The following is a 20,676-nucleotide window of genomic DNA, read 5'->3' as shown; positions in this document are numbered from 1 at the left end:
TGTGTTCTTGACTAGACTGAGCTCCCTAAGGGCAGGGACTATTTCTATTATAGTCATAGTTGTGATCCTAGAGGGTGCTAGTTAACCACAGTGCATGCATGTAATATGCAGCTTAGTAAGTATTTAATGTATGCATAAATGAATGAAGATATCTATCTGAATGAGGCAGAGTGCCCCAGAATGTGACCCTGCTTTACCTGAGGTCTCTGAAAGGTTCTGAAGAACGATTTTGAGAACCACTACTGTATTCCTTGATACATACAGCATGGTTAATTATGTCACATAGTCTTAGAAAAGATTTTCTGTATGTATGACTGGTAGTGAAATATTATTACCCCAACTAAGAAAGTATGCCCATTAGCTTGTCTGGGTTAGCAACATCATCTTTCATTCTGAGAGAGGTAGTACATTATTAATATTGTTATTATTGCCAATATTATTTACTTCTTTGTGGCCCTTTTAGAAAAAGCATTCCACTCCTTCCTACTTGCTAATATTTTTCTTCAAATAACCACAAGGATATCATAATGCAATGTTCTAAATTTTCAAAATTAAAAGAAATTTTCTTATTTTGATTTCTAGTATCTCCTCCTTGATTAGTAGAACTAGATTCACATAATGGGATAGTAGACATATTCTTGGAATGCTTTAGTAAGTATTGATATTTATGGTCCTACTTTTACCATGATGATCAGGTTGGGGGTGGGGCAGGAACAGAAAACTTAATTTGGAAAAGTAGAACTGGAGGGGGATGAGGCAAAAGAGGGCATCTAATCTTCTGAATAAAATGTTTAGAGAAAAATTCCCTGAATATGTTCTGGTTAGGATTTTTTTCTGAAATTGTTTTCATTATTCCTGCCACAAAAGACCAAGCCAACATAGTGATTTTCTATATTTTGATGATTTCCAGGGTTTCAAGTGGTCTTGGTGAAAAAAACTCAGTTTACCTCTAGGATTAATTTCTAGAGCTGGGAAATACAGAGGTAGAGAGTAGCTACCCAGTCAGAATATGTGGTCATTGTCATGTCATTGAGATCTAAAACTTACAGCGAAAACAGATGTCTCCTATGAGTGCAGATTTTTGTGGGAAGTCAAACAAAAAGAAAACAGAAAGGAGCATGTTATTGAGTTTCTCTTGTATCCTTCATTTTCATTATACTAATTCCTAGATTTTTATCAGATTGTTTTGATTTCTTCTAGTTGTGGGGAACTTAGACTAGTGTTTACATGTGTGGCTGATTTAGAGTATATTGAAATGGATGAGAAGAATTTTCCCCTATGTCTTTGTTAAAAACAAATAAAGCTATCAGTTTTAAGCTTAACATAGTCTTCACTGAAAAAGAGCAATCAAGCAAATTTAATCTATTCATACAAAGTTAACTGTACCCTTTGAGTCACTTAACATAATTGGGGTATTTCTGCTTGGGATTATAAAATGTGTCCAGCTAGTTTGTAGGGATGAAAAAGGAAGACAAGCCTGGGCAACACAGTGACACCTTGTTCCTACAAAAAAATAAAATTAAAAAATTAGGTGGATGTGCCTCTAGTCTTAGCTATTCCTCAGGAGGCTGAGGCGGGAGGATCATTTGAGCACAGGAGTTTGAGGTTACTATGATCAGCCACTGTACTACAGCCTGGGCATTAAAGCAAGACCCTGTCTGTATAAAAACTCCCCAAAACAAAAAGGAAGATAAAAATAACTACCTTATATTTGTGAAAACCTTGAATTATTGATGTGTTTTGTTCATTGAAAATTTGATTTAAATTATAAAAAATTTGGTTTACTTTGAAGTTATATATATAAAATAAAGGCTCTAGCCAGAGGATAGAACTTTAAAGTTACTAAGAGATTTAAGATAAGTGTTAGAGAAAGGAAAGTTTATAAAAAAATGAATGGAAATTTTTGAAAAATAAACCAGTGATTTAAAATACAAGTAGAATAATTATGTCAGAAGGCAGGGGAAAAGATACAAAGAGAGAAATGAGAGAGAAAAGATGTGTGTGATAGATCTAGGAGGTCTAATGTTCTAGTCATAAATGTTTTAGAAAGGGTGGATAAAGTGGATAGGGGAAACAATAATAAAAAAATAAAATAAGCTTTCCCTGAGATGAAGACAAATTTGAATCTTCAGTTGAAAGTGCAGAGAAAATGCTAACCAATACCATTGGTGATGAGGGTTGGGGGAAGACCTGTACTTAGATGTATCTTAGTGGAATTTCTGAATCCCATGGATAAATAAACTATCTTGTGAGATTCTATTGAATCTGAATAAGCAGACACTCTCCAAAAAGAAGACAGAATTCAATTGACATTAGTTTCTTGTCTGAACAGTTGATACTAAAAGATAGTAGAGCTGTGCATTCAATTTATAGATGTGTATGAGGGTATAACATAAATATTTTTTGTGGTACCAAGACAGATATTTCAGACAAAACTTCTCAAGGATATCCTTAAATGAAGTTAAATTAGAACTAAGATTTTTTATGGGAGAAAAGTAATACCTCTTTCTTTACCTATTGTAAAGTTTATGGCTGAGACCTTTGTAACAAAAGACAAATTAACAAGAAAAAAGCATAAAAATACACTTAATATAAGTTTTATGTGACAGGGGAATGCTCAGAAATGAAGACCTGAAGAAACAAGGAGAACTTTATTTTTATGGAGAGTTGTACAAAAGTATGATTGGAGGACAGAAGGGTATGATATGGGGGGAATTTAACAAGACCTGTTTGTTCAGATTCTTCATGATGTCTCTGTGTCTTCATAGAGGAAGACATTTCTTTCTTTCAGGTATAGGGAGAAGCCCTCTGACGTGAGGGGCTTAGGACCTGCTTTTAGGGGAGAGAAAGCTGGGTTCTGTGGCCTGTTTCGGGGAACCAGAAGGGAGAGAGAGTGAGAGAGTGGGACCTTCCTGCTTCTGCCATTTTTGAGGTGCCAAAGTGTCATATTGTGAGGTAGCATGTCCTGAATCCCATCAATTTCAAGAAAAGGAAAGATTAATATAATTGAAATGAAGAAAATTCTTAGGTCATAAGGAATAAACACCAAACAATTGTATTTTTCCAATTTCTGCTACCACTGTGATCTAATGAAATTCCCATTCCTACTGAATAACACACTCCCTAATGACATCTAAATCTAATTTTATCATTTTTCACTTTCTGTTATTACAACAGTCACATTCTAGCTATTAAGACTTAGTGCTGCTCATTTTGTTTAAATAAGCCTACAGAGAAGTACATAAATCATAAGTGTATGGCACGATTTATTTTCACAAAGTCATTACATCTCTGTAGCTAGATTTCAAATCAAGAAATAGATTATTATTGGCAGTCTAGAAAACCCCAGTTGTGCCCTGTTCTGGCTACTATCCCCTAAAAGAGTAATTATTGTCTTGATTTCTAACATAACAGTTTTCTTCTTTTTGAACTTGTTGAGATGGAATCATATAGTGTGTATTCTTTTGTATATGACTTCTTTTGATCAACTTTATATATGTAAGACTCATGCATTTGTGGAAAGTAATAATAGTTTCTTCCTTTTCATGGCTGGATAATATTCTACTTCGTGAATATACTACAATTTATTCTTTCTACTATTGAAGGACACTTTGGGGCCATTATGAATAGTGCTGTACATACTTGTACATATCTTTTGGTGAACATAGGTAAGAATCTCTGAATTGCTGGTCATAGAGTATGCATATGTGAAGTTTTAATAAATACTGCTAAATAACTTTCCAGTGTTTGTACCAATTCACATTTCCACTAACAATGTATGAGAATTCCAGTTGCTTTGTATCCTTGTCAACACTTTGTATTGTCTCTCTTTTTCATTTTAATCATTCTGGTGGGTATGTAGTGGTATTAATAGTGATATTAATTTGCATTTTTCTTGATAACTAATGAAGTTGAACAACTGTGTGTATGTATACATATATACATACACACATATATTTAATATATAGTTGGCATTTGAATATTCTTTTTGTGAAATACCTGTTGAAATATCTGCCCATTTTTTATTAGGTTGTATGCCTTTAAAAATTTTTTTATTGTTCATTTGTAGGAGTTCTTTACATATTCTGGTTACAAGTGCCTTGTCAGACAAACACAACACGCACACACAGTTATCGTCTCTGTGGGTTATCTTTTTATTCTCTTAATGGTGTCTCTTGACAAACAACAGTTCTTACTTTTTATGTAGGCCAGTTGATCAATTTTTTTCTCTTCATGTGGAGTACTTTCTATATGTTAAGAATTTTTTTTCTACCTGAAGGTCATGGATATGTTCTATTATGTTTTTTTCTAGAAGTTTTATTGTTTCAACCTTTTGTATTTAGGTCTGTAATCCATCTAGAATTCATTTTTATATATGGCTCAAGGTAGGGGTTCAGATCCATTTCTTGCATATGGATATATGAAATTGACTCAGCATCATTTAATTAAAAGTCCATTTTGGCTCCACTGTACTTCCATGTCATCTTTATCATAAATTAAGACACTATATAGATTGGGGTTTGTTTCTGGGCTCTATTCAGTTTCATAGATCTAGTTATGTATTCCTGTGCCAGGTGTTATTTTACATTGTCTTGATATATGGTAGTTTAAATCTTCCAGCTTTGTGGTCCCGTCCATTTGAGAACTTCATCCTCATGTTTCATTTAAAGCTTTCTCCCTTTGCACAAGCTGCTTGTTACAGCAGGGAATGCATGGTCTATTCCCTCTCTATGCCCTTTCCTTCCCGTTCCCTCTGCCCCTGACCCGGTACTTCCACTTTGCAGGGAGGAAGGCAAAGGGGTAAAAGGGTGTCTTCTTTCACAAGGTGACTGTCCTTGGCAAGGTTTCTGACCTTTTTCTTTCTCTTTACTCCCAAGCAGGTTTGTCAATAGCTTCCCACAGAGAGATGCTGTCACACCCAGCGGTGGCCTCAGGCTGTATTTCCCTCCTGCCTGTTTACCTCCTGCTGCATGATTGATGGCCAGCCTGTGGCTCTCAACCTCATCCACCATTTGCTCCCCCAATTCAGGTTTCCCTGGGTCTGGGCAGGATCCATAGTCCATACATTTTAGAAACTGTGCTTTCCGACCAGGAATAATTTGTCCTTTTAGTCTAATGTTTCCCTATCTCTCTTCCTCCACCTCCACCTCCACCCTGCCTTAACTCCAGCAGCTTTGGCAGAGGTCAGGCAAAGAGAGTGTCCAACCATGGATTGAGTTTGTTAGTTATTCCTTCATGCAGGAACTAACTGTAGGGGGCGGAAAGGTGGAGCCCTTTCCTCACTCATCACAGGGGTCACGGCTGACACTCCTGTAACCAAAGACAAGTTAACAAAAGAATAGAAGAACAGATTTATTTAATCAGAATTTTACACGACATAGAAGCCTTCAGAAATAAGGACCCAAAGACCCAGGCAAAAACCATTCATTTTTACGTTTAGGTTCAATGAGAATGGATAGCCACATAGAAATGTGGGAGGACGGAAAGGGAATGACTCAATGGTAGTGGACTGAGTGGGTAAACTCAGCAAGACACTTCAGTTCAGATTCTTCTTGCTCTCTCTGTGTGGCATTCCTCCCTCCTAGGTACAGGGCAGGACCCCTTCTGGAATGAGGGGGTCTTATGAGCTACTGTCAGACAAGGTGGGTCAGAGAATGTCTTTATGGCCAGCTGAGAAAGGCAGGGGAAGGTTAGAGTAGTATTTCTAGATTTTGTGACCTTCCTTGGGGAAGAGGAATTCTAGTTTCTATGGCCTGCTGTAGGAGAAAAGGGGGAGCAGGAGGAAGAAGGGCAGGAGAGGGTCAGAAAGAAACTTTCCTTCTGAGGCCCTGCCAATGTCCTTGTCTGTTCTAAGTACTTAGCACCCAAAGTGCCCCAGCAACACTCTTCAGCTTTTCCTTGGTCTTCCCTTTTCTGGACTTTGAGGAGGGAAACTAGTTGAGTATCTTTTCCCCTACACCTATGGGGCGGCAGGAGAGCAGATCGCCTTTCTACGAAAAGACTGTGTTCCCTAAACTGTGACCACCTCATGGTCCCAATCCTTCTTTCATACCATTCAGAGTTAAAGACCCCTTGCAGTGCTGGGGTGGAAAAATCTTATTCCAACGTCTAGGACTTTATGAAACACGGCACTGTATTTATTCCCTGACTTTTGGTTACCTCAAGGCAGCAAAAGGTATCAATCAGTGGCTCATACAATCTTTTGAAGTATATAAGAAACCATGGCAAACAATGAAATTAATAAACCTAAATCACTACTGACGATATGGTTGTCAGATACAACATAATTATTAAGAAATGTTTCTGAAATTAAAAAAAGAGGAAATAATAGCAATGTAGCATTAAAATTTCACATTATTTGATCAAAAACCTTTGGGTTGAAAGTAGGAAAAGATGCAAATTATACTTTGTTAAGGATGGACATAGTTATAATTTAATTCTTGACATCAGTAAGAAATATAGGTTTAATATATTAATATTTGCAAAAAGTAAAGGACTATTTATATAGAAATAAAATACTAAGGAAAGATAACTAGAAAGAAGTAAAAAAATGAAGAATGCTTGATCAAGAAAACAGAAAAAGAGAGAGGAGGGGGACAGAAAGAACAAGAAAGGAGAATAAGAACATTACATAGAATTCAGTGACAGGAATAATACCAAATGTGAACAAATTAAAAGACAAAGCTTCTCAGAGTTTAAAACAAAAAAGCAAACTACACCTATAGGCTGTTTTCAAGAGATATAGTTAAGATAAAATGATAGAAGTGGAAGGAAAATAAAAGGACGGGCAAAAACATACCATTTAAAATGTTTACAGAGAGCAGAGGTAGCAAATATTAATAACCAAGAATAATTCAAGGTGAAGAGCATTCTATGGAACTAAGTCAATAAGACATGTAATCCATAAAGATTATTTGTCATTGTTTAGTTTAACTGAAAAACACAGCAACAAAATTCATGAAGCAAACTTAGAAATACAAAGAAAATTTGATAATAATTCAATGACAGTGATATACTTTGTATAACATTTCTCAAAATTAGAAAATGAAATAGACAAACTAGAGTTATAGATGATTTGAATTATGCAGTTAATAAACTTGAAAAATAAACATCTCACCCTAAAACACAGAATATACTTTTAATTGTGTGTTAAAGAAAAATTATTCAATGACACTTGTTAAAGCAAGGTATGGAAGATTTTATTCAGGACTAGGACTCTTGCAATAGGTATAGGGAATAGTACAATGAGATTTTGCAGTGGGGAGAGAGATTGGGCTCAACACCAGATACAGCATGGGAAAGTGGGACTTTATAGCCAAGGAACAGGGTGAGGGTCTGTGGATGGAAAATCACTAAGAGGAAACTTCAGGGGTAGGGAGAATTCTAGCTGAAGGTAGGCCAGGGGGATCAGCTATTACATGGGGGATGGTGAAGGATAAAGAATCTGATCAGATATCCAGGGTGGGGATTCTTGCTAGACTGACTTAGCAGAGTTCTCGCTAAAAGTGTATTTTACAAGGAAGTTCACAGATCGGCCTAGGAGAGGGTTCAAAGTGCTACTAAAATTTGGTCACGTGTATATACATACTAATTAAAAAAAAAACTTAAAGAACTAAAGGAATTATTGAAAGTTGAATAATTATTCTCTGATTATAATATGGTAAAATTGGAACTACATAAATAGATAACAAATCTAAACACTTAAAAAAGAACACTAATTTTCAGGATAAAAAGGAAATAAAAACTAAATTACCGATTGTATATATAATAATTGAAATGAAAATATAACTTGTCAAAACCTAGGTGATGTGGGCAAAACCATACTCAGTAAAAATTTCACAGCCTGTAATAATTTTTCTTTTAAATAAGAAAGAAAAAAGTTAAATGAGTTAAGCATTCAACTTAAAGAATGAGAAAAAGAATATAACAATAAATAGTTGGATGATTGACTTCTTACAGTTAAGAACAGAAAGTAATAAACTAAAAAGAAACAAATAACACATCCAATAGATGTTTGATAAAAATAAAGCTAGTTGATCTCTGAATATGCCAATAAAATAGAACCACCTAGGGTAACCCGAAGAAGAGAAAAATAATATAGAACATTAGGGATTAGAATGGCAATAGAACTATAAATATAGAAGATAATAAATATAAAAATATGTATAATTTTTAGTGAATAAATTAGAAAACCTGAATGGAAATAAGTGATTTCCTATGAAAATGTTAACAACATAATTGATGTAAGAAAAAGTTGACTCTATTAATAAATTCACAGCCATAGAAATTTATTAAAGATTTACTACACAAAAGTGTCAGTCCCAGATGATTTTACGTTTGTTCTTTCAAATATCCAGCTAACAGACATTTTCTAGGTTAGTTGACTTATTCTGGAGGTTACAAAAAAGGCCCAAAACTCTTCAGTTTACATAACTCTGGTACCAAAACTGAAATAAAAAAGATGAGAAAACTGGAGACAATTTTACATATGAAATGAATGAAAAATCTCAAATTACAAATAGCAGATCGAATTCAGCATTATATTTAAAAATATTGTAAAATATTTAAAAGATTTGTCTGCTTAAGTAGACAAATTTACTTCCAGGAGTGTAAAGATGGTTCTCATCAGAAATATGTTAATGTATTAAAAGAGAAAACTCATATGATCATTGTGAAAGATATCCTAAATAAATTGAATAAACCACAGTGGCCATTCTAGATGAAAACTTCCTACAGGAATAATGGTGATTACTATGTGTCAGGCATTATGGTAGCACTTTACGTGGACTAATTTAATCTTCACAGTAACCCTAGGAGGTAGCTATTACTGATATATTCATTTAATGGATGAGGAAACTGAGGCACTGCATAGTTAATTTTCCCAAAATCATGCAGTTAGAGATGGAACCAGTATTTAAGCCTTGGCCATTGAAATCCTGAGTCTGTGCTTTTATCCATTATACCTGCGGCACCCAACCCCTGGGCTACAGCCCGGTACCCATCAGTGTCCTGTTAGGAACCGGGCTGTGCATCACCGCCTGAGTGCCACACTCCCCTTGCCTACCCCCCCCCCACCAAAAAATTGTCTTCCATGAAATTTAGGAACTAGGCCCACACAACAGGAGGTGAGTGACAAGAGGGGAGCTATCCAAGTGAAGCTTCATCTGTATTTACAGCCACCAGCCACTCCCCATTGCTGATCACCACCTGAACTGCCCCCGGCTGTGGAAAAATTGTCTTCCATGAAACTGGTCCCTGGTGCCAAAAAGGTTTAGGACCGCTGCATTATATTGTTCTATTCTGTCTTTTTTTTTTTTTTTTTTTTACTGAGGGAATAATCTTCCTTAATAAGGTGAAAAGGTATCCATGAGAATGCAACAGCAAGCATCAAAATTAAGTGGTGAAATTCTACCAGGCATGCCATTAAATTCATTAGCAAGACAAAAATTATCCCCTCATTATTTTAGTGGTTCTAGCCAATGCAGTTGTAGAAGAAAAAAAAAAAAAAACATGGAATGACTATTATAAAGAGATCGTGGTCCTTATACCTAGAAAATCTAAGAGAATTCCTGCAAATTGATAAATGTCAACTCCATCCTTCTAGTTGCTCAGGATAGAAATCTTGCAGTCATTCTTGTTTCTTCTTTCCTTGCACATCACAATTTGTCAGCAAATCCTATTTGCTTTGCCTTTAAAATAGATCCATCGTCCAAGCATTTCTCCCCACTCACACCGCTGCCCTGTTGCTCTAAGCTATCGTCTTTCCTGTTACTGTAGTAGTCTGAGCTCCCTGTTTCTACCCTTTCTCCTTTCAGGCTATTCTTAACAGAGCAGCAGAATGATCTTTAAAGTGTACATCAGATCATGTCATTTCTCTGTTCAAAACTCTTCAATGGCTTTCCATATCGGTCAGGGCCAAAGTCAGAATGGCCGCAAGCTCTATGTGATCTGGCCCCACCTCTCTGACCCCCTCTCCCTGGAGGCTCTCCCGCTAGCACACGCTGCTCCAGTCACGCTGACCTCCTTGCTGTTCCTGAACATGCTAACCCCATTTCCTCCTGAAATGTTCTTCCAAAGTTACCTTATCCCAGAGGTTTCTGTGACTACACTACGTAAAAAAGCACTCTGCATTTCTCTTACTTTTCTTGATATCACTTACTGTCTGATATATTTATATATTCATTTGTTTATTGTCTACCCAAATCAGAATGGAAAGGCCATGAAGATAGGATTTTTTTTCTTTTTCCTGTCCTGCCCTCTCCAACTGCTGTACTGTCAGTGACTAGAACAGTGCCTGTGTATAGTATATACTCAATAACTATGTTTTGAATTAATTTAAAAACACAGATTTCCTAACAAGCAGCAGTAATTAAAAGATATGAAAAATAATATCTCATCCAAAATGGCAATAAAGAATAAATTACTTAGGTATTAAAATAACAAAGCAATAGGTAGTGATTAAAGGCTGTGGTCTGAATGCCTGCTTCACCCGCTACGGGCTGTGTGACTTGCAGCAAGTTACTTCACTTCTCTCTATGCCTTGGTCATTTAATCAGTAAATTGGAATAATTATAGTACTATTTGATAGGGCTGTTATGAGGATTTAATGCGTTAATATTTATAAAACATTTAGCATAGTAACTGGCACATAGTATTCACTATATAAGTGTGTTAAAGAAAACAAAAATACTTTCAAGAGTTCTATAAAGAAAGAATAAAAAGGTTAGATCAATTAAATAACATTTAATGATTGCCTTCCTATGGATCAGGTATTAGATTTTATGTTTACATACCTTTCTCCTTTAATCTTCTCATATCTGTCTGTCAAAGAGTTGTTGTAGCTATATTTGATAGGTTTGTCTTTTAGTCTGCCTGTAGTTGGGGGAGGGCCGGCACAGGCACTGGCTTGGCTGCTGCAGAGAGTATCTCACTGGGTCACGTGCACCCCAAGTCCATTGGCAAAGGACTTCCCTCTGGCCTGGCTGGTCTAAATGCTCCCTCTGTGGGCACCGGCAGAATTCTACCCTGTGTGTGTTCCCTTGTGCCGGGGAGGCCCTGAGTTTCAATACAAAGTCCCCCATCACTTCACTCTCCCTCCCCTGGGCACAGATTCTCTCTCCACTTGGTGTGCTGGCACAGTACTGCTGGGGGACGGGGGGGGGGGGGGGTGGCATAGGCAATGCAAGATTGTTTTTCCTGCCCTCTTCAGTGCCTCTTTCCTTGACATGATGTCAAAACCAGGTAGTATATTTGCTTACCTAATTTTTGGTTCTTTTGAAGGTGATTGGTTGTGTGGATCGTTGTTGAATTTGGTGTTTGTGTGGAGGGACGATTGCTGGAGGTTTCTGTTTGGCCATCTTCCTCCACTCCCTCTGTTATTTCAATTTTGTTTAGTTTTTTTTTTTTTTTTTGAAGAACCAAATTTTCATTTTGTTGAACTTTTGTATTTCTTTATTCCCTATTTCATTTAGTTCTGCTCTGATCTTTATTTCCTTTCTTCTGATAATTTTGGATTTGGTTCTTTCTTGCTTTTCTAGTTCCTTGATGTATTATTAGATTGTTAATTTGTAATCTATCTTTCCACTTTCTTGATGTGGGCATTTAATGCTATATAATTGTTTCTTAGCACTGCTTTTATTGTCTCACAGGTTTTGGTATTTTGTGTTTCCATTTCATTTGTTTCAAAAAATTTTTTGATTTCCATCTCAATTTCTTTGTTTATCCAGGGGTCATTAAGGAGCATATTTTAAAATTTCCATGTATTTGTATAATGTCCAAAGTTCTTGTTGGTATTGATTTATACCTTTATTCCACTGTAGTATTAGAAGATAGTTGATATAACTTTGATTTTTTAACATTTGTAGAGAATTGTTTTGTGGCCTAACATATAGTCTATCTTGGAGAATGTTCCCTGTGCTGATGAAAAGAATAGCTATTCTTTTCTGTAGTTACTGGGTAGAATGTCCTGTCAATGTCTGTTAGATCCATTTGGTCTAAACTCTAAAGTCCAATTTAAGTGCAATGTTTTTTTGTTGATTTTCTTTCCAGTTCTGTCCAATGCTGAGATTGGTGTTGAACTCCCTGCTATTATTGTATTGCTGTCTACCTCTTTTTTTAGGTCTAGTAATATTTGTTCTATGAATCTGAGTGCTCCGGTGTTGGGTGCATATATATTTAGAATTGTTATATGCTCTTGCTGAATTGATCCCTTTATCTTTATCTAATGACCTCCGTTTCTTTTTTTACTATTTTTGTCTTAAATCCTGCTTTATCTGATATAAGGCTAGTTACTGCTGCTCACTTTTGGCTTCCTTTTTCTGTGGAAGGACATTTTCTACCCCTTTACTTTCAGGCTATATGTGTCTTTATAGTTAAGGTGTGTTTCTTGTAAGCATAATACTGTTGGATCACGTTTTTTTTTTTTTTTTTTTTTTGTCCATTTATCCAATCTATATCTTTTAAGTGGTGTTTTAATCTGTTTACGTTCAGGGTTAATATTGATATGTAAAATTTTGTTCCTGTCATATTGTTAATTGTTTTCTAGTTGTTTTATAAATTCTTTGTTTCTTTTTCTCTGAATGTTTGTCATTGTGGTTTGGTGGAATTCTGTAGTGGTGCCATTTGATTCCTTTCTCCTCTTCCTTTGTGTGATTGCTTTACCACTGAGTTTTATACTTATGTATGTTTTCATAATGGTAAATATCGCCCTTTTGTTTCCAAGTTTTAGACTTCCTTGAGCATTTCTTATGGGGCTGATCTAGTGATGATGAGTTCCTTCAGCATTTGCTTGTCTGCAAAAGATTTTATTTCTCCTTCATTTATAAAAGTTAATCTTGCTGTATATATTAATAAAATTCTTGGCTGAAAGTTTTTTTTTTTTCTTTTAGCACTTTGAATATATCATGCCATTTCTTTCTGGCCTATGAGGGTTTTGCTGAGATGTCTGCTGTTATTCTGATGGGATTTCCTTTATAGGTGACTAGACTCTTTTCTCTTGCTATGTTTAGAATGTTCTCTTTCATGTTGACTTTAGGTAGTCTGATTATAATGTGCCATGATAAAATCCTTTTTGCATTGAATTTGCCTGGGAATTGCTGAGCCTCCTGTATCTGGGTTTGTAAATCTCTTGCTAGACTTGAGAAGTTTTTGTCTATTATTTTATTAAATAGGTTTCCTAAACATTTTGATTTTTCTTCATCCTCAGGGATACTGATAATTCATGAATTCAGTCACTTATGTCATCCCAAATATTTCAAAGGCTTTGTTCATTTTTAAAAAATTCTTTGTTCTTTAATTTTGTCTGTTGGATTATTTCAAAAGACCTGTCTAAAAGTTTTGAAATTCTTTCTTCTGCTTGATCTAGTCTATTGTTGAAGCTTTCAAATCTATTTTATATTTCCTTCAATGAATTCTTTACTTCCAGAATTTCTGTTGGTTTTTTGAAAAGATATCTTTTCTCTTTGGTCAATTTCTCTTTCATATCTTGTATTGTTTTTCTGAGTTCTTTGGATTAGTTTTCAGATTTCTTTTGCATCTCATTGAGCTTTTTTAAAACCAAGATCTTGAATTCTTTATCTGGGATTTTGAGAATGTCTATTTGGTTAAGATCTATTGCGAGAGATTTATTGTGTTCCTTTGGGGGTATCATATTACCTTGTTTTTTCATGTGTCTTTTGTCTCTGTGGATTTCTGTGCATCTGCTGTAACAGTCACTTCTTACTATTTTTGAATGTCCTTTTGTTGGGAAGACTTTTTCCTGAAGTTCTTACTATGATGTTGGTTGGGTAGCACCCTTTGGCTTTGTTTATGGGTACATGCAGTAGTGAAGTCTGTGTATGATTTCTTTGGCTATAAACAGCTTTAGTGTTATATGTGGTTTTCTTGGTGTGTTAGGGTGTAGTTATTGGTGGAGGCTGTGGTGAAGCTCTGCTGGGGACTGGGATGCCAGAGGCCTGTCTTTAGGTTTCATTGGTAGTGGTGGTAGGCTAAGCATGTCTATCCTTATGCTGTGGGATGGCATACACTGGCACCTGTGTTGGTGTTTCCAGGTGGGCCAATTCTTGGACCTCTGCGTGGCTTTCTTGGATGCCAGTTGTAGTAGTGGTGTACCAGGTGAGTGAGTGGGCTCTCAAACCCCTGGGCGGCCAATGTGTCACAGGTGATGTGATAGCCATGGTCAGGTGGTTTTCTGGGTCCCAACAGCTATGCCATTGTGTTGGCAGTGGGTTTTGTGGGCTGGCCTTCAGGCCAGCAGGTGGTGCTTGCAGGTAGGAGTCAGCTAGCTAAGCTGGTAGTGGCAGGGTGTTCATGTCTAACTTCAGTGCCCTATATGGTATACTCAGGTGTCCCACGTGGTGGATTGGGTTGTGCAGCCCCCAGGATTCAGATCCTGCACTTTGTCTTGCTGGGAGGGAGGCCAAAGCCAAGCAGAGTCTACTGGAAAGCTTGTCCTCAGGCCCCCAATGGTGAGTACATGCACCAGCTCTGATGGGTGGGGATGGGGTTATCCTCAGGCCCCTGGCTGAATGCTTGGGTGAGGGATGGCTGTTGCTGTACTGAGGTCTTGCCATCTGGAGGGTAGGGCTGGCCCCAGTGGTCACAGCATTGGCTTGGAGGTGGGGGACATGTGTCCCTCTCATGTGTCAGTGCCAAAGGGACTCTCCCCTCAGTCCCAGCTGTTGCAGCAGACTGTACTGTTCTGTCAGATCCAGCAATTTGTGCCTAGCCTGTGACTCAGCCTGGTTGTAGGACACCCTGCCCCCACTAGCTCAAGACCAAACCTCTGCAGCAACTCTCATCCTGCTCAAGTCCAAGGGCTGGTGCCTGCCTCCAGCGTTGGCAGCTGCAGCCCACGCCACGCTCACTTTTGAGTTGTAGCTGTGTGAGCCCTCTCCCTGCTCACACCCAGCTTCTGCAAGCAGCAGCCTGAATTTCCCTAATGCCTAGGGCTGGCACTGCTGGTTCCCAGGACCACGCACAGTCTGTTCAAAGCCAGGATCGAAAACAGCATCTTACTGTAGCCGCTTGAGTTTCAGAAAGGGCATGGGACACAGGGCACGTTCCCTCCCTGGAGCAGTTCCTTCTCATAGTCTCCTGGCCACTCCCTAGGTTAGATTCAGGGCTTGGGAGGGTTAAGGTCTCTCGTATGGCCTGGGTTGTACAACTCCCCAGTGGGAAAGTGGACTGTAGGAGGAAGACTCTCACTCTCCTTCTCTCCTATATTGGGGACTCACTCCCAGTTCCCAGCCAGTCCCTGTTTTCCTTCTCCTTCCTAGTTTTTGGTGTTTCCTATTGCTTTTCTGTTGAACTCCCATGTTCCCTCTTGGATAATGTATTACGTTTGATTGTCTGCCTACTATTTTGGTTCTTCTAAATGGATGAGGCTGCTTGAAATGCTTCTCGTCAGCCATCTTGAAAAAAACCTTAGTGAACATTTAAGGCAAGGAAAGGACACTCACTGTAAACTCATCTGAAAGGTTGGCTAAGGGAATATCTGCAACATTAGAAAGGGTTACTGTCTATTAATTTAATATAAAATAGCTCCTTCAAATCAATAAGAATGATGAAAATCAATCAAAATGAAAAACTCGATAAAAAAAGGGCAAAGAATATAAACAAGCTACTCATGGAAGAAATACAATTGACCATGAAACATAAAAAGTCTCCATTTCATAATAATAAATGACAGGTAAATAAAAACAATGAGATTCATGCAGGATATGGTCAGAAAAAAAACAACTAATGAAATTATAGCATAGCGTTGTGGTTAATGTCATTGGCTCTAGACTCAGCTTGGTTTCAAGTCTTGCCTCCAATGTTAACTAGCTGTGTGATCCTTGATAAATTACTTTTCTGCCCTTCCATCCTTCATTTGAAAATTCAGGGGGTTTTAAAAGCCCCTTTCTCACATAGTTGTTATGAAGGTTAAGTAAGGTTATGGATATAAAGCATTTTGCATAATTTCTAGGACATATAAGTCTCCAGTGAATGTTTTGTTTATGCTCTCTTGCTCATGTGACCTTAGATTCCCAAGTGTTTAGGAAGGTCTGAGTGTCTCACATTTTGGGAGTGTTTTTGTAATAAGCACCTGTAATAGTTTCCTATTGCTGCTACAGCAAATTGCCACACGTTTGCTGGCTTAAAGTACACAACTGTGTTATCTTATAGCCCTGGAGGTCATTGGGTCTCACTGGGATAAGATCAAGGTGTCAGCAGAGCTACATTCTTTCCTGAAGGCTCTAGAAAAAAAATCTGTTTTCTTGCCTTTTCCAGCTTCTAGAGGCTGTTTGGATTCCTAGGTTCATGTTCCTCTTCCATTTTTAGAGCTAGCAATGGCCAGTTGAGTCTTTCTCGCTGTGGCACTCTCCTGTTCTGACTCTTTTGTCTCCCTCTTCACCATTTAAGGACACCTGCAATTACACTGGTCTCACCTGGATCATCCAGGCAAGGATCAGCTGGTTAGCAATTTAAGGTATCTGCAACCTTACACCTGCCTTGCCATGTAACATACATAATGCACAGGTTCCCAGGGATTGGGCCGTGTACATCTTTGCAGTACCATCATCTTGCCTACCACAGAACCCTTGAATTATTGTTACCTAAGAAGAGAATATGAGGATAGGAAAAACAATCACCACCAAAATCAGCGTTTTCAGAACAAGGAGAGATTAATCTGCCTTGTTGGTTGGTTTATTTTTCAGGAATTACATTCACGTGGAGAAGAGAAGATAGGGGCTGAGAGGCATGTTTTACACTTTTAGCATGTGTGATGAAGCTGAAACTAGGTTGAAATAGATGCTCTAGTTTTCCTCTCATGTTTCTTGACTGTGTGTTTATGGTTACCAATTCTTCTCATATTCTAAAATTCTATCTTGTAGCTTATACTGTATGTATTGAAGGAGAGGTCATAAATTGTGTGATTTATAACTCGGCTTATTTCTGCTCATAGCCATTTCTGGTTTGCTGTGTGAAGACATGTTATTGAGAGTTGCATTAAGTAATTTAAGGTGCACACTATTTATTAGAAAATGTTTGATTAGTATAATTTTTGGCTACAATTTTTCCTAATGTGCTTTTGTAAAATTGTGCACTATAGTCTATTATATGGCATGGGAAATGGGGTTTTTTGCTCTAAAGGTAAGAAATCTTTAAGAAATTATCTTTGACACAATCAAATGGACATTTATTCACTACAAAGCCAATATTTGCAGTTATTTTTAGAAAGCATTTTATATTATCAGAGTTAATCTTAAGTTTCCTTCATTCTCCCTTGGGAATAATTATATAGATCTGTCCTGTGCTATGCAATATAGTAGCTACTGTCCACATCCGGATATCAAACACTTGAAATGTGGCTAGTCCTAAATGCGACATGCTAAAAGTGTAAAATAAACACTGATTTTTAAAACAGTATAAAAAAGTAATATAAACTATCTTAATAATTTTTATATTGATTATGTGTTGAAATAATATTTTTGAAATACTAGGTTAAATAAAATATATTAAAACTAATTTTGCCTCTTTCTTTTATCTTTTTAATGTGGCTACTAGAAAATTTAACTTGACATATATGGCTCACTGATATTATATTTCTATAGGACAGTGTTGCTATATAGATCCATGTGAGCCATATGAAGCACTTCTAGGCCATGATAATAAAATTGTATCATCACTAAAGAGACGAGAATTAAACTGGTAGCAATCAATAGCATGTGTATATGTGTCTAATTCATTCAAAAATGGAAGCAAATATTAAGATACAAATTAAGGAGAAGAGGGATTTTGTTTTGCATTACTTAAAATTATCCAATCCGTCAGACTATTCCTACATACTCTGACCCTGCCCGTGGCGTTAGATGCACGTTCAATATGAATTTCCATATCTGGCGCCCTGCAGTGGTCTCCTGTGTCAGGGGTCAGATAGGAATCGAGCAAAGCTGAAACAGACTTATGTTGTTCCTGACTGATTTTTCACATAGCCTGATGGAGGGTAAAACAATGATCAATCAATTTGTGGAGAGCTTTAAGATTAAAAAAATGAAGATTTTTAAAAATCTTATTTGCTGTACATATGGATATTGGCCCAAGAAACTCAGGCTTACAGTTTATTTAAGAATAATTTTTAATATGTGAAATCTCAGGGAATAAAATATTCTGACTAATGAATGTCTGGTTATTTGCAATTTCAGTAGAAAATCTATTTCGTTTACATTTATTCTAAAACATACTAGTCTGATTTGTTACATTAGTACAAACAGTATAACAAAGGAAATTAAATCTTTGGTCATTGAAGCTCTCAAATGGTCTCATTCAGTTTGGGCAAGAATTCTCACATATAGAATTTAAGATATTGACAAGTAGGCATGGGAAATGGGATTTGAATGTGTACTGAACTGAAACCAAATATCTATAAATTTCCTTTTTTTTGGAAATAGATATGTAATAAGCATTTTAAACTTTTTCAGGACTTCCCTTAAAGATACCTAGAAACACGTGCATTTTATAAAACAGGCTTAAGTTACTCAAGGTTTTGATCTAGGCCCTCTTTTTAAATTTCAAATTATGTTTGAATAAAGGGAGGAAGGCAGTTCAAAAAGTTGGAATGAAGCAGAACTTTAGGTCAAAGCTTGAGCTTTTAAACATCAAGCTCTTTTTTTAAAATGAAGCTTTTAGTTGGAGGGTTTGGGATTGGCTTATTTATAGTGTTTCAAATGTGTGTGGATGTTCTATGGATTTTTGGGTTTGTGCCTAGAGGCTCTGTCAATAGGTGCAGTTGAATATACACACGCACACACACACACACATGCATATATATATGCGCTAAATTTCTATTCTAAACTTCCATGTTTAAAAAAAGATGTGTCTATATTCATTTTGCTAAGAAAAGGAGCCATTCAATAGAATTTTTTTTATGCTTCTGATATAATTAAATTCCTTTTGATAATAAGGAACCAACATGGTATAGGTAAATGAAATCTATAGGCACTGAATCTTATTTTAGTTATCAGTATCACTATCTTCCCTTACTAAATATTTATAAGGTCTAATAACATGCAGGAAATTTTTAAAAATGTATGAAAGTTAATTTGCAGTATTTTCTCATTTCTTTTCCATTTTTTGCCTGAGGTATTCTAAGCAACCTAGTGTTCTCATCAGCTTTAACTGAAACTTGGCTTCCCCGAAAGGTACCACTGCCCTTGCAGTTCTCTCTAATGGAGATGCCATCATCATCATCGTGCATTTAGTTCATGGTTAAACCTCAGTCCTTCTCTTCCTCTTACCTATATGCATACCATCTCTCATAGGTTTTATTTTAGACACCTCTGTTTGAATTTTCTCTCTCTTTACCTACCACTGTATCTCCATTAGTTCAAATTTGTGTGTTCCTACCCTGGTCTGTTAAAATAGACTTGAACCTGACTCCCTCACTGTGTTCACTTTCCACCTGTCACAAAACCCAGTTCTAAAACACTGACCCAATCATTGTCAGAAACATGCTTAGTATCTTTTTCTTAACCATTTAGTTTCCAGTTTCCTACAGAAAAAAGTCCAAGCTTCTTGACATATTATGAGGTCTTCAGTATCTGGGAGCAAACCTACCTTTTCTCTCCTCATGTTTTATTGTCTTTTATTCCTTAAGGAAATACATGATAATTACAATTATTCAAACAATTCAGAGATTTCATAACATATTTTTGCATGTAGTTTTCTATGTTAATACAAATATTTCTCATTTGTACAATGGGAATAATAATAGTATCTGTTTTATAGTTGTATGGATATAAATGAGTTAATACATATAAAGCATTTGGGATATTGAGATACACACATGATATTCTGCAATTTGCTTTTTTCACTTAATATGCTTTGGTTAACTTTCAAGATCGATATATATAGGGCAGAGTTATTTATTTTAATAGTTGCATAGTATTCCAGGGTGTGGTGCAATTGTAATTAATTTTTCCTTTTTTGCTGGACATTCATGAGCTTTTTCTTTCATACTGTTAAAATTCTACAGTAAATATTTTTGTGTGTGTAGTTTTCATATTAATACTATTATTTCATAGACCTCAATTCCAAAAAGTGGAGTTTTGGGGTCCAAGAGTATTCACATTTGAAATTAGTTGTTAGATACTAGACATATAGATATTAGATATTGCCATGTTACTTGCCAAGAAGGTTGTGGCAATTCACACTTTAATTCTATGAGAGTCACTATGTTTTCATATTTTTGGCCTCCATTGTTTGTTATCAATGATTTCTTTAAAAATTAGTATTCGTCTGTTGGTAGAAAAATAGACCAACACTGTTTTGGTTTGCATTTTTCTGGCCACAGTGAGGTTGGTTATATTTTCAAGTATTTTTTAGCCATTTACATTTCCTCTTCTGTGAATTGCCTGTTAATATCCTCTGCCTAGTTCTCGCTTCGGCAGCACATATACTAAAATTGGAACGATACAGAGAAGATTAGCATGGACCCTGCACAATGATGGCATGCAAATTTGTGAAGCGTTCCATATTTTTTAATCAACAATAAGTGAAGGTATTCTTTAAAATAACTAAAATAGTGGAGTTGGGATGTTCCTAACACAAAGAAATGTTAAATACCTGAAGTGGTGGATACCCCGATTACCCTGATTTGATGAATTCATGTTGTATGCCTATGTCAAAACGTCA

General features: G+C 36.5%; 1 protein-coding gene and 1 non-coding gene across 7 annotated transcripts in view; both read left to right on the top strand.

Annotated features, from left to right (window-relative positions):
* Positions 1–20,676, top strand: part of ANKS1B (ankyrin repeat and sterile alpha motif domain containing 1B) — a 967,677-nt gene that overhangs the window by 99,100 nt on the left and 847,901 nt on the right. The window lies entirely within an intron of this gene.
* LOC138397680 (U6 spliceosomal RNA) lies at positions 20,417–20,523 on the top strand. Its single transcript, XR_011235812.1, has one exon. It is a non-coding gene; the product is annotated as a U6 spliceosomal RNA (small nuclear RNA).

Source organism: Eulemur rufifrons, chromosome 16 (assembly GCF_041146395.1).
Source record: "Eulemur rufifrons isolate Redbay chromosome 16, OSU_ERuf_1, whole genome shotgun sequence".
Taxonomy (NCBI): Eukaryota; Metazoa; Chordata; class Mammalia; order Primates; family Lemuridae; genus Eulemur; species Eulemur rufifrons.
The sequence above is the reverse complement of the archived record's forward strand: the minus strand, read 5'-3'. Positions and strand labels throughout refer to the sequence as shown.